Consider the following 22596-nt stretch of genomic DNA (forward strand, 5'->3'; position numbering starts at 1 on the left):
TGCCAGCACCACAGGTGGAAGATTAACCTAGTGTGCCATGGCACTGGCCCCTCTCCTCTTCTTAATGTGTAAATCTCCCTTTGCTTTTGATTTATGAGCACATAAGTGATTATACACAGGATGTTCACATGGAAAAACCTGGTTAATGTAATCTCAAAATCATTAACTTTATTTCACATTCAAAAACATCTTTCAAAATAATTCAGCATTTCTTGCTTGCATGGATTAAGAGATGTTATCTTTGGAGGCCAATATTCAGGTTTCCTCTTCTAGAAAGGATATGTTAACTTTTAAGTTTATATCATGAGGAAAGGTTTGCTAGAAAGGGATTGGAATAGGTTGAAAGAGATTCATTACATATTATCTAGTAAACTTCTTGATAGGGAAATAAACTGACACATCCCATCAATGGACCAACAAGACAATAAAAAGTCAGAAACCAGCCTCAGCCTTAGCTCAGAGGCTTAGAAAATCACAAGGTTAGCTGGGAGGCTACAAGATATCCTCAGCTACCTAATAATGGGGAAAATTATACCCCCATCACCTGGGAGCTTCCCCAGATGCAGAAGACAGAGTAGAAGCCCAGAAAACCAGCTAACCTAATTAAACTGCCATTTCCACCAACAGATGAATGGAGTGAAAATGTGACACACATGAATTCTACTCTTCTTACAAAAGAGGAAATGATGTCACTTAGGATAACATATATGAACACAGAGAGCATTATAAGTGATGCAAGCCTGGCACAGAAAGACAAATACATGAGTTTGTTTATATGTGTATTTTGTAGAAGTAAAAATCATGTAGGTATATGGGCAAGAATATATATTAGAGGGTGCAGGGTGGAAGTGGGAGTAGGGATAAGAAGAGACGGTGCTCTAGGGAAATATAATTTTCAGTAGAAGGTTAGTTTCTTTGTCCTACTGCACAAGACAGATGATTAAACTGTGTTGAATTTTTCAAAACTGCTAGGAGTGGCTTTTTTAAAAAGTACATAAAGTGATAGATATGTTCAAAGCCTGATTTGATAATTCTGTGATAAAACATGTGATAAAACACATCTATCAAAACTTCAGACTTTGCTCACAAACATGCAAATATTTGTCAGTTGAAAATAAAGGTTTCAGGGACCTGAAACCTGTGTAGCAGGTTAAGCCGTTGCCTGCAGTGTTATCATCCCATATGGATGCCAGTTTGAGTCCCAGTTGATTCACTTCTTTTTTTTTAACTTTTATTTAATGAATATAAATTTCCAAAGTACAGAATATGGATTACAATGGCTTCCCACCATAACGTCCCTCCAACCCGCAACCATCTCCTTTCCCACTCCCTCTCCCCTTCCATTCACATCAGGATTCATTTTCAATTCTCTTTATATACAGAAGATCAGTTTAGCATACATTAAGTAAAGATTTCAACAGTTTGTTCCCACACATAAACATAAAGTGAAAAATACTGTTTGAGTACTAGTTATAGCATTAAATCTCAATGTACAGCACACTAAGGACAGAGATCCTACATGAGGAGTAAGTGCACAGTGACTCCTGTTGTTGACTTAACAAATTGACACTCTTGTTTATGGCATCAGTAATCACCCTAGGCTCTTGTCATGAGTCACCAAGGCTATGGAAGCCCCCTGAGTTCACCGACTCTGATCATATTTAGACAAGGCCATGGTCAAAGTGGAAGTTCTCTCCTCCCTTCAGAGAAAGGTACCTCCTTCTTTGATGACCCATTCTTTCCACTGGGATCTCACTCATGGAGATCTTTCATTTAGGTTTTTTTTTCCCCCAGAGTGTCTTGGCTTTCCATGCCTGAAATACTCTCATGGGTATTTCAGCCAGATCCTCATGCCTTAAGGGCTGATTATGAGGCCAGAGTGCTGTTAGGGCATTTGCCATTCTATGGGTCTGCTGTGTATCTCACTTCCCATGTTGGATCATTCTCTCCCTTTTTGATTCTATCAGCTAGTATTTGCAGACACTGTTCTTGTTTATGTGATCCCTTTGGTTCTTAGTCCTATCATTACGATCAACTGTGAACAGAAATTGATCACTGGGACTAGTGAGATGGCATTGGTACATGCCACCTCGATGGGATTGAATTTGAATCCCCTGGTATGTTTCTAACTCCACCGTTTGAGGCAAGTCAGCTTGAGCATGTCCCGAATTGCACATCTCTTCCCTCTCTTATTCCCACTCTTATATTTAACAGCAATCACTTTTCTGTTAAGTTTCAGCACTTAAGAAGAATTGTGTATTGATTACAGTATCCAACCAAAAGTATTAAGTAGAACAAACAAAAAAATACTAAGAGGGATAACATATTAATCTGCTCACAGTTGATTCACTTCTAATTCAACTCCAACTCCAGCCATAGTGGCAATTTGGGAAGACAAACAGTGGATGGAAGATCTCTCCCTCTCCTTCTGTGTGTGTGTGTGTGTGTGTGTACCTCTGCCTTTCAAATAAATACAATAATTCTTTTTTAAAAAAAGAAAGAAAAAGAAAAGTTTGCTTAAAAAAGAAATAAAATAAAATTTTTAAAGGTAAAAGATCTGGGTGAGCATTGTGGTGCAGTGGGTAAAGTCACTATTTGTGATGCTGCATTTCATATCTGAATGCCTGATTTGAGTTCCCACAACTTTTCTTTTCCAACTCAGCTTCCAGATAAAGCACTTGGGTGGAGGAGGGATAATGGTAAAAGTACTAGAATGGCTATCAACTTCATGGGAGATTTAGATGGAATTCCTTGCTTTTGGATTTAGTCTGGTCTGGCCACATCTATTGTGGGTAACTGAGAAGTGAAACAGTGAGTGAAAGATCTCTTTTTCTCCCCCTCTGTTGGGGTACACAAGTAAAAGGAAAGAGAGGATACAAGGACTCTTCCTCTGAAAAGTGCTTCCAGGACAATTCAGTATCTTTTCTTTATTTATAAGAATTACAACAGCCTATTGTACAGTGCATGCATGTGTTCATATAACTAAGGTTTCTCTGAAGCATGTGTATCAAAACATATTAGATATGTTAGAGTCCGAAATGCCCACCGCCCGAGGGACGTCTCCAAAAGACCTCTCTCATGCAAATTGCAAAGGATTTTATTTTTATTTTTCCAGCATGATGGGGCTCTCTGGTCAGACCAGAACAGAGCAGCCTCGAGGAACTACAGCATAGGGTTTGTAAAGGCAAAAACTGCAAAATCGGGAGGGAGGGAATGTACGGTTGCTACACACGGTTGCTAAGATCAAAAGAGAGTACAAAAAATCCAAAGAGAGTACATAGTTACTGGGGTCAACATAACCTAAGACCTAAGTGAAACCAATATTCATCATAATCTTGACTATACCAGTCACAATTGTACAATTATCATTTATGATCTTGACATTAATTCACATTATATGTAAGACATAGACAAATCACATCTTTATCATTAACCCAGGTACAACCTTTCTACTTTCAAGCTTGAGCAATCATGCTAGTGAGTTTTTGTGCTCTGCCAAGGTTAATGTAGTGCACTGCTATTGTCCGACTATTTGAGATCATAGTTGCAAACCAGAGTCTCATGGTGGGGGTTACTTTCCCAGAATGCAGTCTCAAGTGCTTCAAAATGGAGTCCCTACTGTCAAGGTGCTACTTCAGATACACATGTCTGGGAAATCAGCTACATGTCCTTGTGGAGACAATGTTCCCACAAGGGTTCAATGCTCTTTTTGTTAGAAGGTCATAAACTACCCTTAATCAGTCCCTGTGGTCACACTCTGTCTTCTAGGAAGAAAATATCTTCACTAAGAGTGCTTTGGCAGAAAGCTTTTTTCCAGATTTCTCCCTTTTCTTGTTTTATAAATGTTTATTAGCAATATGATTTTGGCAGTAATTTTGCTTTTTGCATTCAGCTGCCACACTGTGTTCAGGATAAATGTGTTCTCAACTGAGAGTGCTTTGGCAGAATTTTTGCTCTCTACATTCTGCATCCCCCCCACTTTTTTTTTAAATAAATGTCAGTAATATGATTGCTTAAAGCAAAGATTGCATCCTTTACAAGTATTAGTCAAAGATGGGATGCAATGAAAGAAGCAGCATATCAGGATCAATGAGGCTATGGCAAGGCAACCATAGAAAACAATTGTTTTAACCAGATGGTGTTCTTGAATAGAGATGGAAAAAAGCAACATAAGACAGCATAATAACAACAATGAGTTCTTTTGCCAATTGAATCATTATGGCTATCAAAAGTCTCAGGGGTTTCTTCTTGGTGTTCTTGTTGAAGCAACCACTGAGCTGAAGCAAGTAGTGACTTGAGGTCTCCCCAGGTAACCACTTGTCTGTCAGGTCAAGGAGGTCTCCGACAGTGAGATATTGTCTCTCTTTTCTTGAACCCAACTTGAAACTGAGGGATCAGGTCCTGAAGTCCTTGAGGCAGCTCATGATGTCATGCAGGGTGAACACAACAAGCAAGAATCCACACAGGTCCTATGGGAGAGAGAATAGAGTCACACGATCTCCCCCACATTAGTAGTGGTTTTGGTCCTTTCCATGTTGGTTCAGGAGTTTGTTTATAATCCACTAATGGACAATGGTGCAGCTTTTGAGGGGCAAAAATGTTTCCTTGCTTGGGCTTCCTCTGTTCAAAAACTGCCTGAAGGGTAAGATAAATGATAAAGCGTAAATAAAATAATAGACATTGCTTGATTAATTTGTACTGCAATGTTTACCCCTTTCTTTAATTGTTTGTGTAAAAAGGTTTTAACAGTGTGATGTGGTGGAGTGGGGAGGGGGGCGGGGAAGGAGGGGAGGGAGCCGAGGAGGAAGATGGTGGAGAGCTGGAGGCTGGCGTGCCGCGACCCGGGAGGACTAAGCGGGAGCGGGACCAGCTGTACTAGAGTGCTACTCGGATGTGTCGGTCCACGGAGGAGATGATCGCCGGTCGCGTCCGCACGGACGCCTACCGCCTGGGGATCCTGCGGAACTGGGCAGCGCTGCGAGCGAAGACGGTGCTGGATGTGAGCACGGGCACCGGCATTCTCAGCGTCTTCTGTGCCCAGGCCGGGGCCGGCGCGTGTACGCGGTGGAGGCCAGCGCCATCTGGCAACGGGCCCGCAAGGTGGTGCGGCTCAACGGGCTGGAGGACCGGGTGCTCATCCTGCTGGGGCCGGTGGAGACAGTGGAGCTGCCAGAGCAAGTGGATGCCATCGTAAGCGAATGGATGGGCTACGGACTCCTGCACGAGTCCATGCTGAGCTCCGTGCTGCACGCGCGGACCAAGTGGCTGAAGGAGGGCGGGCTTCTCCTGCCGGCCTCTGCCGAGCTCTTCGTAGCCCCCATCAGCGACCAGATGCTGGAATGGCGCCGAGGCTTCTGGAGCCAGGTGAAGCAGCACTATGGCGTGGGCATGAGCTGCCTGGAGAGCTTCGCCACGTGCTGCCTCATGGGCCACTCGGAGATCGTGGTGCAGGGCCTGTCCGGCGAGGATGTGCTGGCCCGGCCCCAGCGCTTTGCTCAGCTTGAGCTGGCCCGCGCCTGGAGCAGGAGCTGGAGGCTGGCGTTGGTGGGCGCGACGGTTCGGCGCCCCTGCACGGCTTTGCCATCTGGTTCCAGGTGGGGATTCCCTGGAGGGGATTCGGAGAAACCCCTGGTGCTGTCCACCTCGCCTTTTCACCCGGCCACACACTGGAAGCAGGCGCTCCTCTAGTTGAATGAGCCGGTGCAAGTGGAGCAAGACACGGACATTTCTGGAGAGATCACTCTGCTGCCCTCCCGGGACAACCCCCGCCGCCTGCGCGTGCTGCTGCGCTACAAAGTGGGGGAACAGGAGGAAAAGACCAAAGGCTTTGCCATGGAGGACTGAGCGCCGCTTTTTCTCCCAGCGACCTCCCAAGGCGGCCTGACCTGAGGAGGAGAGGTGTAGGGAGGTTGGAGGAGAAAGGGCGATCCCACGTGCAAGTAGGGGGCAATGTCTGCTCCCTTTTCCCTCAGGGCTGCTGGGGCAGGAACCTGACTTCAGTCTCCCTTTGAGGAGATTCTTCTAACGGTTTTATTTTTTTTTTCTACAAAGTGGTCCCCTCCCCACCCTTCAACCAAGAGATACACCATGCTTGTTAGTGGGCGTTTAAGCCTCAAAAGCATGTGGTACCGAGCATTTGGGTTTCCATTTCTTTTATTTCACAGGAAAAGCAAATACACGAATGTAAACGGCAGTTTATGAAGGGTCCATGCACACACCTGACACTTCTCAGAAGGGTGAAAAATTTCAGTGAAACTCATTGTCACTTTAATATCTCTAGAGCCATATTTTCTGTCTCTGAATTCCCCCTTTTCCTGGGTGCCTCTAGGCTATGATCCTTGTTTCTAATTTTTTTTTTTTAAATAAACGACTACTGGTACTAAAGAAAAGATGAGAAAAAAAAGAGTGTGATGTGGTGCTGGCACTGTGGCTTAGCAGGTAAAGCTGCTGTCTGCAGTGCCAGCATCGCATATGGGTGCCTATTTGAGTCCTAATTGCTACACTTCTGATCAAGCTCTCTGCTGTGTCCTGGGAAAGTAGTACACAATGGCCCAGGTCTTGGGCCCCTGCATCCATGTAGGAGACTGGAAGAAGCCCCTGGCTCCTGGCTTTGGATTGGTGCAACTCTGATTGGCTGTTGTGGCCATCTGGGGAGTAATCCAGTGGATGGAAGACCTCTCTCTCTCTCTTTCTGTCTCTCTCTCTCTCTCTCTCTCCCTCTCTGCCTCTGTAACTCTTTCAAATAAATAATAAAAAATCTTTTTTTTTAAAGTGCGATTTGCATGCTCTACAATAGCTTGGCCTGTAGCATTATAGGGAATACCATGTTTTAGTTTGATGTCCCATAAACAACAACAGCTGGAAAATATATCTGAAGTGTATGTGGGAAGCATTATCAGTTTTTAATTGGCTAGGTTTATCCATGACAGCCATTGCCATGAGTAGATGTTTGATAACAAGATAAGTCAATTCACCTTTAAGGAGGTGGCCCAAATATAAACAGTATGAGTCAATGACAACATGTAGGTAAGAGAAAGGCTTAAGTAACAAACATTGAGTAAAACCCATTTGCCAAAGTTCATTAGCTTAATGTGGATTAGCTGCAGTAAAAGGAAAATAATGAGTTGTTTGAGCACACTGAGTACAGTTAGAGTTAATGGGGCATGCTTCTTCTGATGGGTATGTGTAACTGTTTATGAAGAGATTTTGCAGATTAAAGAAAAATTCATGACTTTGCAAAAGATCTGTAAAAAGAGCAGCAACAAGAAGAGCATGATCAGCACACTGATTACCCTCTGATAATATACTGGGGAGAGGTGAATGACTGTGAATATGTGCCATGTAGAAAGGATGATGGGGTTTAGTGAATAATGTCTGAAGTGTAGGGGAAAAATTGAGTAAATTAAGATCAAGTGTCAGGTGGAGAAATAAATTGGCAACATATTGGGAGTCAGTGATTAAATTTGAAGGTTGAGAGTTAAATAAACATACAGCCAAAACTATTGCAACTAATTCACTATGTTGTGTTTTTTTGGGGGGAATAAAGTGTATTTAACAACCCAATATTGTTTCTGTTAATAAGTAATAACACCCTTATATGGAGAATCATCAGAAAATATTGTCAAGGCTTGAGGGTAGGGGTTTTAGAGATAATGGAATGGAAAGAGGTAAAGTAGATAGAAGAGTTACATGGAGGGGGTGGGTCCTTAGGAAGGTTATGATACTGTTAGAACAATTTGATAAGTTAATTGAAATGGAGCAAATATTCATATTCCTGTTTTGAGAAGGGAACATAGATGCTAATTAGGTGAAGACTCAAAACATTAAGTGATCAATTATGAACTTTTGCAATTAAATCAGCAATGGGTTGTATATAAGGGTAAATATTGTGAGGAGGAGTGTGAAGCAGGTAGAGCTATTCCATTAAAAATATGCTTCCAGAAGCTTGAGCTAATAAGACTCCTATGGAGTTTATATAAGTGGGAAGTAAAGCCAGTTGTAAAGCAGTATTTTCAGGAATCCAGTCAACAAAACTCTGTCATAGTTGAAATTAATTGTATCTATAGGAGACCGCATCTCAGGTGAAATGGAAATAGTGTCAGCAGAATGATTCTTACCTTTTAAGGCTTCAAGGGGAGTTTGTAGTTGTTGCATAGTTCATCTGAAGTAAGGATGAGCCCAATTAAGATGTCCTAAATATTGCTGAATTAGGTTTAAGGGGTTTGGTAGTCAAAGCTGAGGAAGATAAGGCATAGATTTTGTTATCAACAACTTGTGGCTTAAGTATAAGTAAGGGGCTTCCTTTTGTATCTTTTCAGGGGCAATATGAAGTCCATATTGTAAGAGGTAATAAATTAATCATTGAAGATGAAAAGGCAAAACCTGAGGTCCAGCCACCAAAATGTCATCCAAATAATATATGGCAAGAAGATGGGGGAATTCAAATCAAAAGGGACATAGGGGTTGATGGACATAATATTAGCATAAAGCAGAACTATTTCACATTTCCTATGGAAGAACTGTCCATTGATATCTCATAGCAAGTTAAGAATGATTTAAAACAGGCACTATAGAGGAAATTTTTTTACTATCAGTCTTAACCTAAGGAATGGTAAAAAAGCAATACTTTAAATCTACTATAAAGAGAATATTTGAGAGAAATTAAATTGGGGTTAGATAATCCACACTGAAGGGGTCTCATAGGTTGAATATGTTCATCAATCTCCCAGAGGTCATATAATAATCTCCATTTAACAGATTTCTTCTTAATAGTAAAGATAGTATTCCAAGGGCTAGTAGATTGTTCAATATGTCCTAATTATAATTGTTCTTTAATTAGGGCCTCCACTGCAGATATTTTTCTTTGGAAAGTTGCCATTGTTTTACCCATACTGGCTCTCCAGGAAGCCAGGTTAAGGGGAGAGCAGTATATTGAGGGGATGCATAAGTGGAGGCCCCTATTTTAAATTTGTATAAATTGTGGCTTGACCAGCATCACCTTAATCCCTAAACCAGAGAAAGATGCAGCACTGAAAGAAAATTATAGACCAATATCCCTGATGGACATAGATGCAAAAATCCTCAATAAAATTCTCGCCAATAGAATAAAACAACACATAAGAAAAATCATCCACCCAGACCAAGTGGGATTTATCCCTGGTATGCAGGGATGGTTCAACATTTGCAAATCAATCAATGTGATTCACCACATTAACAGACTGCAGAAGAAAAACCATATGCTTATCTCAATAGATGCAGAGAAAGCATTTGATAAAATTCAACACCCTTTCATGATGAAAACTCTAAGCAAATTGGGTATAGAAGGAACATTCCTCAATATAATCAAAGCAATTTATGAAAAACCCACGGCCAGCATCCTATTGAATGGGGAAAAGTTGGAAGCATTACCACTGAGATCTGGCACCAGACAGGGATGCCCAGTCTCACCACTGCTTTTTAACATAGTTCTGGAAGTTTTAGCCAGAGCCATCAGACAAGAAAAAGAAATTAAAGGGGTACAAATTGGGAAGGAAGAAGTCAAACTATCCCTCTTTGCAGATGATATGATTCTTTATTTAGGGGACCCAAAGAACTCTACTAAAAGACTATTGGAACTCATAGAGGAGTTTGGCAAAGTGGCAGGATATAAAATCAATGCACAAAAATCAACAGCCTTTGTATACACAAGCAATGCCATGGCTGAGGAAGAACTGCTAAGATCAATCCCATTCACAATAGCTACAAAAACAATCAAATACCTTGGAATAAACTTAACCAAGGACGTTAAAGATCTCTACAATGAGAATTACAAAACCTTAAAGAAAGAAATAGAAGAGGATATCAAAAAATGGAAAAATCTTCCATGCTCATGGATTGGAAGAATCAATATCATCAAAATGTCCATTCTCCCAAAAGCAATTTATAGATTCAATGCAATACCAATCAAGATACCGAAGACCTTCTTCTCAGATCTGGAAAAAATGGTGCTGAAATTTATATGGAGACAGAGGAGACCTCGAATAGCTAAAGCAATCTTGTACAACAAAAACAAAGCCAGAGGCATCACAATACCAGACTTCAGGACATACTACAGGGCAGTTGTAATCAAAACAGCATGGTACTGGTACAGAAACAGATGGATAGACCAATGGAACAGAATTGAAACACCAGAAATCAACCCAAACATCTACAGACAACTTATATTTGATCAAGGATCTAAAACCAATTCCTGGAGCAAGGACAGTCTATTCAATAAATGGTGCTGGGAAAACTGGATTTCCACATGCAGAAGCATGAAGCAAGACCCCTACCTTACACCTTACACAAAAATCCACTCAACATGGATTAAAGACCTAAATCTATGACCTGACACCATCAAGTTATTAGAGAACATTGGAGAAACCCTTCAAGATATTGGCACAGGCAAAGAGTTTCTGGAAAAGACCCGGGAGGCACAGGCAGTCAAAGCCAAAATCAACTATTGGGATAGCATCAAATTGAGAAGTTTCTGTACTGCAAAAGAAACAGTCAGGAAAGTGAAGAGACAAATGACAGAATGGGAAAAATATTTGCAAACTATGCAACAGATAAAGGGTTAATAACCAGAATCTACAAAGAGATCAAGAAACTCCACAACAACAAAACAAACAACCCACTTAAGAGATGGGCCAAGGACCTCAATAGACATTTTTCAAAAGAGGAAATCCAAATGGCCAACAGGCACATGAAAAAATGCAAATCAAAACCACAATGAGGTTTCACCTCACCCCAGTTAGCATGGCTCACATACTGAAATCTACCAACAACAGATGCTGGCGAGGATGTGGGGAAAAAGGGACACTAACCCACTGTTGGTGGGAATGCAAACTGGTCAAGCCACTATGGAAGTCAGTCTGGAGATTCCTCAGAAACCTGAAGATAACCCTACCATTCAACCCAGCCATCTCACTCCTTGGAATTTACCCAAAGGAAATTAAATTGGCAAACAAAAATGTGGTCTGCACCCTAATGTTTATTGCAGCACAATTCACAATAGCCAAGACCTGGAATCAACCTAATGCCCATCAACAAAAGACTGGATAAAGAAATTATGGGATATGTACTCTTTGGAATACTATACCGCAGTAAAAAACAATGAAATCCAGTCATTTGCAACAAAATGGAGGAATCTGGAACACATCATGCTGAGTGAAATAAGCCAGTCCCAAAGGGACAAATATCTATGTTCTCCCTGATCAGTGACAACTGACTGAACACTAAAAAGGAAACCTGTTGAAGTGAAATGGACACTATGAAAAATGGTGACTTGATCAGCATAGCCCTGACCGTTAATGAACAACTTGATACATTATCCCTCTTAGTATTTTTTTTATCTGTTCTACTTAATATGACTGGTTTAATTCTGTAATTAATACACAGTTATTCTTAAGTGTTGAAATTTAACTGAAATGTGATCCCTGTTAAACATAAGAGTGGGAATAAGAGAGGGAAGAGAGGTACAATTCGGGACATGCTCAGGCTGACTTTCCCCAAATGGTAGAGTTAGAAACATACCAGGGGATTCGAATTTAATCCCATCAAGGTGGCATGTACCAATGCCATCTCACTAGTCCCAGTGATCAATTTCAGTTCATAATTGATCATAATGAAAGGACTAAGAGTCAAAGGGATCACATAAACAAGTCTAGTGCCTGCTAATACTAACCGATAGAATAAAGGGGAGAGCAATCCAACATAGGATGCGAGATACACAGCAGACTCATAGAATGGCAGATGTCCTAAACAGCACTCTGGCCTCAGAATCAGCCCTAAAGGCATGCGGATCCAGCTGAAAAGCCCATGAGAGTATTTCAGGCATGGAAAGCCAAGACACTCTGGCAAAAAAAAAAAAGGACCTAAATGAAAGATCTCTGTGAGTGAGATCCAAGTGGAAAGAACAGGTCTTCAAAGAAGGAGGTACCTTTCTCTGAAGGGAGGAGAGAACTTCCACTTTGACCATGACCTTGTCTAAATAAGATAAGAGTCAGAGAACTCAAAAGGCTTCCATAGCCTTGGAAACTCATGCCTGGAGCATAGGGAGATTACTGATGCCATAAACAGGAGTGTCAATTTGTAAAGTCAACAACAGGAGTCACTGTGCACTTACTCCTCATGTAGGATCTAAAATATTAAAAAAAATATTGTGGCTTGAAATTGCTGTAAAAGATCTCATCCCCAGATGGGAAATGGAACAGGAAGAATTAAAGGGTAAATATGAGCAACAAAGTGATGATCAGTGGGGTTGTAACAAGCCATGCACTTATGATTCTGTTTGGTTTGGGAGCTACTGCCTATTCTACACAAGGCGTCAGCAGAAACTGAAGGCCCTAAAGCAGGCCACTGTGCTGAAGGAATGACAGAGATGTCAACCTCAGTACCAACTAGTCCAGAAAACTCCTCTGAGACTCAATTTGGACAGTCATTTGAGGATGGTTATTAGAAATTTGATTAATAGAATATATGAACATAGATCCAGAGACTTGATCTCCCCACAAAACATCATTATTAGAAGTAGAAATAAATGGAAGAACAAGTAGTTGAGCAATAGAAGCTTGAGAGGAAATTTCTTGGGATAAGTTTGACCACAATTGGAAATAAATAATCTCTGTATATTAACATCTATTACTCTGGGAATGAAAAAAAATGCCCTTTTTTATAGGTGTGGGACTTTGGCAAAACTAGTCCAATAGACTTTAAAAAAATATTTATTTATTTGGAAGGCAGCGTTACAGAGAGGCAGAGGCAGAGGCAGAGAGAGAGGTCTTCTATCCACTGTTTTACTCCCCAGGTGGCTGCAATGGCCAGAGTTGCTCTGATCTGAAGCCAAGAGCCAGGAACCAGGAGCTTCCTCTGGTCTCCTATGTGGTTACAGGGGCCCAAGGGCTTGGGCCATCCTCTACTGCCTTCTCAGGCCATAGCAGAGAGCTAGATAGGATGTGGAGCAGCTGGGACTTGAACCAATGCCCACATGGGATGCCAGCACTGCCCATAGACTTTTTTGGTAAGAGACCTGTTAATTGTGTGGGAACCTTATAGACAGTGCCAGGCATTTCAAGGGGGATTGGTTCCTGAATCTATTTAGGCACTATGGGCAGTAGCATGAAAGGACTGTTGGAAGATTGATGAAGGGGATTGGGTTGTTGGACAGTCAACACCTTCTGTTGGGCCTGGGCTGAGGGCTGGCCCAACTTTAAGTTTCCTGAAAGAACAGAGTGGCACTGATTAGCTCAATGATATCCTTTATGGCATCTTGAGTGTTTTTTGGAAGGTCAAATAACTGATTTTGGCAGTGACAGTTTCTTTTATTTATTTTTTAATGATTTATTTATTTACTGAAAGTTAGAGTTACACAGAGAGGAGAGGCAGAGAGAGAGAGAGAGAGAGAGAAGTCTTCCATCTGATTGTTCACTCCCCAGTTGACCACAACAGCTGGAGCTGTACTGATTGGAAGCCAGGACCAGGAGCTTCTTCTGGGTCTCTCACATGGGTGCAGGGGCCCAAGGAGTTGAGCCATCTTCTTCTGCTTTTCCAGGCTGACAGTTTCTTTTAAAAATGACCTTAATTCCCCACATCCAAAGCTTTTTTTTTTAATCAGAATGTTTAAGGGCAGCAGCCAGTAAATTAGTGTTGTAAGTTTCAGTCCTTACTGAAATTGCTGCCATAGTAGTTTCATCTTTGGAGACAATTCTGATTTGCATTTTCATAAGCCAATTGTTTTAATATTTTTTGTCACTTCTTGATTATCTACCTGATGTTCCATAGCTTTTTCTAACCTACCCACAAAGGATGTATAGACCTCAGTTGGCCATTGATAGGCTGCAGAAAAGGAAGTGGAAGGGTGTTTAATATCAGGAATCTTTTTTCAAGCTTTTAATGCAATGCTAGAAATTCACACATGGGCTTCCTTTCAAGGATAAACAATTTGTTGACCAAGATATGAATACGCTTTCTCTCCTAACAACTACTCCAAAATGATGGGGACATTGTTATTTAAGTTATCTATAGCTTGTACAGAAGCCAATTCTTTATATTCTCAAACCCAAACAGTGTATTGGGCTGGGGTAACTAAAATTTTAACTAGGGTTTTCCAATCCCATGGCACCATTTCATATGTCTCATATACCCCTCCAACTCCCTCCAATATGCCCACTATATAAGAACTTTGCATCCTGTACTCTGTCAAGCTCTTTTTTTTTTTAACTCTGTAAACATAGGGAAGATGCTCAAGCCAGGGAGAGACATTTTGAGATATAACAACAGGACAGTTAACATTGGTAATTCTCCTTGCTCCTTGGCTTCCTGAAACATACCTTGTACCACTGACACAACTGAAGGGGACTCAGACACCACTGTTACATCAGTAAGCATGGAAAGCACAGAGGTCTCATCTTCAGGCAGTAGGGACAAGCCCATTGACTGACTCTCTTGGCCAGGGAGAGCTGCCAAGAGGTTTGTAACCTTACTACTGGCATCCCAGCAGAGATACCACACATGTAAAACTGGAATAAAGTGTAACTTTTGATTGATTTTCTGTCAATCAGTTACTTTTAAAGTGCTTCCATCAGAGTACCAAGGGCAGCAACTATTGATTTTGTTTTGTTTTGTTTTGTTTGTTTGTTTGTTTGGTTTTTTTGACAGGCAGAGTGGACAGTGAGAGAGAGAGACAGAGAGAAAGGTCTTCCTTTTGCCGTTGGTTCACCCTCCAATGGCCGCCATGGCTGGCGGGCTGCGGCCGGCGCACCGTGCTGATCCGATGGCAGGAGCCAGGTGCTTCTCCTGGTCTCCCATGGGGTGCAGGGCCCAAGCACCTGGGCCATCCTCCACTGCACTCCCTGGCCACAGCAGAGAGCTGGCCTGGAAGAGGGGCAACCGGGACAGAATCCGGTGCCCTGACCGGGACTAGAACCCGGTGTGCCAGCACCGCAAGGCGGAGGATTAGCCTAGTGAGCCACGGCTCCGGCCAACTATTGATTTTTTTGCAGCAAGTGTCCAAGTACCTTTTCTGATAAAGACTGCCCCACATTCTTAAGAGGATAAAGCAGTTCATCCTTATGTTTCTGTTGCACTGGGGACAGGGAGTTCCCCATCTTAGTGACTCACCCAAATCTCAAAGAGATGAATGATGCATCTGTAACCATTGCTATGCAAGGTGAGCCATCCCTTGCATTTTATGCTAAGGGTCCCTGTTTGGGCACAAGATGTTGTGGTGTGCAAGTGAAAGGAGAGACAGGACATGGAAACTTTTCCTCCCAAAAGTGCCGCCAGGCCAACCCAGCATCTTTTCCTTATTGATAAGGATTACAACAGTATATGTGCATGTTCAAATAACTCTAAGGTTTCTCTGAAACATGTTTTGCAAGACATATTAGGTAAGCCTATCTGGGAAAGCAGCTGCATGTCCTTGTGAAGCCAACATTCCAACAAAGGCTCAGTGCTCTTGTTAGAAGGCCATAAAATATCCTTAGTCAGATCCTGTGGTCACATTCTGTGTTCTAGGAAGAAAACACTTCACTAAAAGTGCTTTTTCAGAAATCTTATTCTTCACATCCCTCTCTCTGTCACTCTGTTTTAAAGTCAAGGGATAAGGCTGGCTCTGTGGTGTAGTCAGCTATGCCTCTGCCTGTAGCACCAGCATCCCTTATGATCACTGATTCTAGTCCTGGCTGTTCCTCTTCCAATCCAGCTCTTAGATATGGCCTGGGAAAGCAGTAGAAGATGGCCCAAGTGCTTGGGCCCCTGCACCTACCTGAAAGACCCATAAAAAACCCTGGATCCTGACTTTGGATTGGTTCAGCTCCAACTGTTGCAGCCATCTGGGGAGTGAACCTGTGGATGAAAGGCCTTTCTCTGTCTCTCCCTCTCTATGTAATTCTACCTCTCAAAATTTTTTTTAATTATTTAAGTCTTTAAAGGCAAAGGAAGTCAGATGAGTTTAAAATAACAGATAATATCAAACAACATATTTTGTATAGAAGAAAAAAATTTAACTTAAATATATAAAAAGCTGATGAAGTACAAGAAAAAGATGCAAAAACGTAAGAAAGATTGCTACGTTGGTTAGTCATCCCACAATACAGAGAATAAATTTTAAAACAAAAGATGCTTCTAGAGACATATATGGCCTCTTCTTGTAATAAAATGTCAAATAATGTGGGTATAATGACATTTAACCTTAGATATATATTTAAGAAAAATATACAACACTATATGTAAAAAGGATGAAGATAAAGAAAAGGATGATTGGATTGTTGAACTACAGTACATCTTGCCTCAGATTCACGTCTTGACACTCCTGGTTTTTCACAACCAAATCATCCACTGGACAACTGGAATGAGAAAAAAACACATCAATTGAACATATACGTTTGTTTGTAATGCTCATGCAAAAGCAATGAAGTTTATTCCTGTCCTAGTGGCCTATGATTTTAACATATCAGGAAAATGTATTTATTTATGACTAGAACATTTTTTTCTCTTGATATAGTAACATAAAAAATGACATCAATATATTTCCCCATTTTCAGTCATGTGGTCCTACAATCTTTAGTGTTTTCTCTAAGTGGGGTGGTGTACTATGGTACACCAGTGTTTGGGATACCTGAATCAAACCCATAGCAGTGCCAGTTTAAGTCTTGGCTAATTTGCTTCCAACACAGCTTCTTGCTAATGTATCCTGGAAATCAGCAGAGGAAAACTCAAGTGCTTGGGGTCCTCACACACTTAAGAATAACACACCTCTGAGACCTTGATGGAGTTTCAGGTTTTTGGCTTCAGCCTGGCCAGCCCTAACAGTTGCAAGCAGTTGGGGAATGAACCAGTAGATGGACGATCTTCTCAGTTCCACTGTCACTTTTTCTTTTAAGTAGAAGAAAATAACCAAATAAGCATTTTTAAAAGTGGGGAAACATTTAGTAAAAAAATTTACTCACTGACTAAATGGAGTAATAAGCTGAGTGGTTTTGAATAGCCATTTATTTTCTCTCTTCTTTTTCTGTGTTTCTCTGAAGAACTCTCAGCATGGATGATGGAAAAATTTTATTGTATTATTTACCTGCAGATGCAGGAGAGGAACAGGTCTGTTAAGCAGGACCACAGCTTAGGAACAGATTCTCATGCTTAGTCTTTCAGGAGGAATGGTTATCAGCATGTATGGAGTTTTTAAATTAAAAACTCTCTTCTTCCCCACACTCTGCAAAGACTACTTTCCCCATATTTCTAGAAACCCTGACATTTTCAGGATTTCAGAATGACAATAGGTACAGAAAATTCCCAATAAATCAATACAGCTGGGTATAGTGTGCTTAACACCTACACTCTGAGTAGGGCTAAAACAGATATCTTGCTTGCTAGGGACATGAGTCTATCAGTAAAAGGAAGCCACATCTTGACATGATCTACATTTCTGGAATCATTCAGAGATCCTGGATATCAGTACAAAGTGATGAATAAATGAGCCCTGAAGATTGTCTCCTGGGTATGGGATGAAGTTGAGATACACATGTCGGAAAGAGGAGTTCTAATATGCAGTGTCCATTTCCCACTCATCTCAATATTGTTTCATGTGGGAGAATAACCTATCCTCCCCAAGTCTGGAGAAACCAAGGCAGGGCCAGATGATTCTGGCCAAGAAAATGTAATTTCAGATTAATTGTGTCACTGTTTCATTCAGTGGCTATTTTGTTCTCCAGTCACAAACTCTACCCATGTTCTAGTAAAGGACATTCTACCACCCTGAGAAAAAATAGATTTGTTACACATTTTGAATGCAGAGCCTGTAAGTCAGTGGTTTCCTAACCATAAGCTAATTTACTACCACCTAATATTCTGAGACAGCCAGAAAAAACATTACTTAGAACAGTTCACCCTCACAGATAGATGTCACTGCAAGTCTATGGGATGGCCCTATGGACCTTTCAATAAATGGTGTGGAAAACAGATACAGAACAAAATTAAAGATGAATTTCACACCAAGTATGTAACAGCTTGAAAATGTGCATGGGGTTTGATTTATAATGTTGAGTAGGAAAAGTCCATTCTTTATTTTTTAAGATTCGTTTCCTTCTTCTCTGAGAGAATACCAAATGGTGGGTGATGCTGATGCAGGAGGGTCTGGAGGCCCTGAGGACCTTGGAATGGAAGGCCATGGCAGCTTCTGCTGAGGTTTTGGTAGTGGCATCCATGGCTGTGTTCAAAGCCAGGGCCAGGTCCAGAGCCAAGGTCATGGAACTCGTAGAGCCTGTCACCAGGCTTGGCCATCTGTTTAAGAACATGAAGATCAAATCCTTGTAGGAGATATATCTCTTCTCCTTGCCCATCAAGGAGTCCGAGATCTTTGATGTTGTCCTGGGGACATCCCTCGATGAGACTTTGAAGGTCATGTCAGCACAGAAGCAGGCATAGAAGCAGGTTCAAGGCATTTGTTGCCATTGAAGAACACAATGGTCATGTCAGCCTGGGTGTGAAGTGCTCCAAGGAAATAGCCACCACCATCTGAGGGGCCATCATCCTTGCTAAGCTGTCCATTTTGCCCACGTGGAGGTGCTATTGGGGAAACAAGATAGGCAAACCCCACACTGTGCCTTGCAAGGTGACCAGATGATGTGTCTCTGTGCTATTGTGCCTCAATTCTTGCTCCTAGAAGCACTGGCATTGTCTTCACCGTGTCCCCAAGAAGTTGCTGATGATAGCTGGCATTGGTGGCTGCCACACTTCAGCCAGTGGGTGCACTGCTACCCTAGGCCACAAAGGGCACCTTCTATGCTATCCCCAAGACCTACAGCAATCTGATCCCCAACCTCTGGAAAAAGAATGTATTCACCAAGTCTCTCTATCAGGAAAGCATGGACCATCTTATGAAGATTCACACCAGAGTATTTGTGCAGAGGACCCAGGCTCCAGATGTGGCTACAAAATAGGATTTTACACAAGAAAACAAAGTGAATTAAGTCTGTTAAAAAAGATTTATTTATTTATTTATTTATTTATTTATTATTTATTTGAAAGGCAGAGAGAGAGGGAGAGAGAGAAGGAGAGACATAGAGGAAGTAAGATATTTTCCATCTACTGCTTCACTCCCCAAATGGCCACAATGGCTGGGGCTGGACCAGGCAAGCCAGGAGACAGGAGCTTCTTCTGGGTCTCCCACATGAGTGTAGGGTCCCAAGGACTTTGGGCCATCCTCCACTGCTTTCCCAGGCACATTAGTGGGGAGCTAGATTAGAATTGGAGCAGTCAGGACTTGAATGGGATGTTGGCACTACAGGCTGTGGCTTAATTCACTATGCCACAACACCAGCAGTTGAAAAGTCCATTCTAACTGAAACTCAATATTCAGAAGCTATCTAAGCCCAAGTTGAGAAATCTGAATATATAAATATCCATATTCCTTATGACAAAATTAAAAAACACAAAACAATATTAAAAGAAAAAAGTTACACCACAGAAAAGTTACCTTTCTAATAGCAAAAAATGACCAATCATATGAAAAAAAAAATAATTGGCAAACATTTTGAAATATAAAAAATATTGAAAAAATTGGCAGGCCAGTACTGTAGCATAGCAGGTAAAGCCACCACCTGCAGTGCCAGCATCCCATATAGGTGCCTGCTTCTGATCCAGCTTCTGCTATGGCCTGGGAAAGCAATAGAAGATGGCCCAAGTTCTTGGGGCCCTGCACCTGCATGGGAGACCCATGGCTCCTGGCTTCAGATCAGTGCAGCTCTTGCCATTGCGGCCAATTGAGGAGTGAACCATCAGATGGAAGACCTCTCTCTCTCTCTCTCTCTCTCTATCTCTCTCTCTCTCTTTTTCTCTGCCTCTTCTTCTCTGTGTAACTCTGACTTTATAAATAAATCTTAAGAAAAGAAAATATAGTTGGCAAAATAATTGGAAAATGTGCATAGTCCAGAAAGACACTCTTTAAAGTATAAAAAAGGTGAATATAGAGGGACAAATAATTGAGAAACACAAATTAAAATTACAAGGGAACATATTGTTCCATGTAATATATTTGATAAATTCAAAAATTTTTTGACAGGCAGAGTTAGAGAGAGAGAGAGAGAGAAAGCTCTTCCTTCTGTTGGTTCACCCCCGAATAGCTGCCACGGCTGGCACACTGCACCAATCTGAAGCCAAGAGCCAGGTGCCTCCTCCTGGTCTCCCACGCAGGTGCAGGGCCCAAGCACTTGGGCCATCCTCCACTGCCTTCCTGGGCCACAGCAGAGAGCTGGACTGGAAGAGGAGCAACAAAGACAGAACTGGAACCCCAACCAGGAATAGAACTCAGAGTGCCAGTGCTGCAGGCAGAGGATTAGACTAGTGAGCCACGGCGCCAACCCAAAATGTTTTTTAAATTGAGCTAAATCTGACTAGTTCTATTTCCATTTTACATAAATTATTCCTATTCAAGAAGGACCTGACATGAAGAGGAAAAAATTAAACTAACAACTATTTAAATCAATAGTACAATGTAGAGAAAATTTTATAACAGAAACAACTCAAAAGTATCATGTTCATGACAAAGTATTCAACAAGATGAACCCATGAAAGAAAAAAAAATATATAAAATTCACAGTTTGTAGCACAACCATTTGGGAATTGGAGTGCATCACAATAAAAGGCAGATGCTGAACTGAGGGAACTGGCAGAAGAGAAAGTTATTCATTTTGTGCATTTTACCAGAGGACACTTTCCTATTTACACATAGATAAAGGGAGTCAAAGTTACAGCTTTAATTAGGGTGTTTTGGTAGAAATTTCAGGCTACAAAGACAACCAAAGAATGGGAGAAAAAAATAGGCCCTGGAATAGAGAAAATCAAAGAATTTAAGTCCCTAAATTTGGATATAAAACACTACAGTACACTATATGGGACACTTCAGATTAAAAAAAGCAATAAAAAAGCAGTCACTAGAAGCTGAAAGAAATAGAGTTACCTAGTGACCATTGTAAGGAATACACTTTAGAATTTAAATCCAGCCAACTAACTGCCTTGTAAAATAGAAATAATTTTTCTGAAGAATATGAGTATCCACAATGTCTGCAACACATGGTTTACAATATTGATGATAGAAAACCTATCAGAAATGGATAGATTCCTGGACACATGCAACCTACCTAAATTGAACCAGGAAGACATTGAAAAACCTAAACAGACCCATAACTGAGACAGAAATTGAAAGAGTAATAAAGGCCCTCCCAACAAAGAAAAGCCCAGGACCAGATGGATTCACTGCTGAATTCTACCAGACATTTAAAGAAGAACTGACTCCAATTCTTCTCAAACTATTCAGAAAAAATCAAAACAGAAGGAGTCCTCCCAAATTCTTTCTATGAAGCCAGCATCACCTTAATCCCTAAGCCAGAGAAAGATGCAGCATTGAAAGAGAATTACAGACCAATATCCCTGATGAACATAGATGCAAAAATCCTCAATAAAATTCTCACCAATAGAATGCAACAACACATCAGAAAGATCATCCACCCAGACCAAGTGGGATTTATCCCTGGTATGCAGGGATGGTTTAATGTGCGCAAGACAATCAATGTGATACACCACATTAACAGACTGCAGAAGAAAAACCATATGATTATCTCAATAGACGCCGAGAAAGCATTTGATAAAATACAACACCCGTTCATGATGAAAACTCTAAGCAAACTGGGTTTGGAAGGAACATTCCTCAATACAATCAAAGCAATCTATGAAAAAACCACAGCCAACATCCTATTGATTGGAGAAAAGTTGGAAGCATTTCCACTGAGATCTGGTACCAGACAGGGATGTCCACTCTCACCACTGCTATTCAATATAGTTCTGGAAGTTCTAGCCAGAGCCATCAGACAAGAAAAAGAAATTAAAGGGGTACAAATTGGGAAGGAAGAAGTCAAACTATCCCTCTTTGCAGATGATATGATTCTTTATTTAGGGGACCCAAAGAACTCTACTAAGAGACTATTGGAACTCATAGAAGATTTTGGCAAAGTAGCAGGGTATGAAATCAATGCACAAAATCAACAGCCTTTGTATACACAGACAATGCCATGGCTGAGGAAGAACTTCTAAGATCAATCCCATTCACAATAGCTACAAAAACAATCAAATACCTTGGAATAAACTTAACCAAGGACGTTAAAGATCTCTACGATGAAAATTACAAAACCTTAAAGAAAGAAATAGAAGAGGATATCAAAAAATGGAAAAATCTTCCATGCTCATGGATTGGAAGAATCAATATCATCAAAATGTCCATTCTCCCAAAAGCAATTTATAGATTCAATGCAATCCCAATCAAGATACCGAAGACCTTCTTCTCAGATCTGGAAAAAATGGTGCTGAAATTTATATGGAGACAGAGGAGACCTCGAATAGCTAAAGCAATCTTGTACAACAAAAACAAAGCAGGAGGCATCACAATACCAGATTTCAGGACATACTACAGGGCAGTTGTAATCAAAACAGCATGGTACTGGTACAGAAACACATGGATAGACCAATGGAACAGAATTGAAACACCAGAAATCAACCCAAACATCTACAGACAACTTATATTTGATCAAG

General features: G+C 41.2%; 2 pseudogenes; both read left to right on the forward strand.

The window, feature by feature from the left end:
- LOC149119786 (protein arginine N-methyltransferase 6-like) overlaps window positions 1-6219 on the forward strand; it is a 44189-nt pseudogene extending 37970 nt beyond the window's left edge.
- Window positions 6220-18203: 11984 nt separating this feature from the next.
- LOC149119787 (small ribosomal subunit protein uS5 pseudogene) lies at window positions 18204-18953 on the forward strand (annotated as a pseudogene).
- Window positions 18954-22596: the final 3643 nt, after the last annotated feature.

This window comes from Oryctolagus cuniculus, chromosome 21 (assembly GCF_051225735.1).
Source record: "Oryctolagus cuniculus isolate XC-2025 breed Fujian yellow rabbit chromosome 21, ASM5122573v1, whole genome shotgun sequence".
Lineage (NCBI taxonomy): Eukaryota > Metazoa > Chordata > Mammalia > Lagomorpha > Leporidae > Oryctolagus > Oryctolagus cuniculus.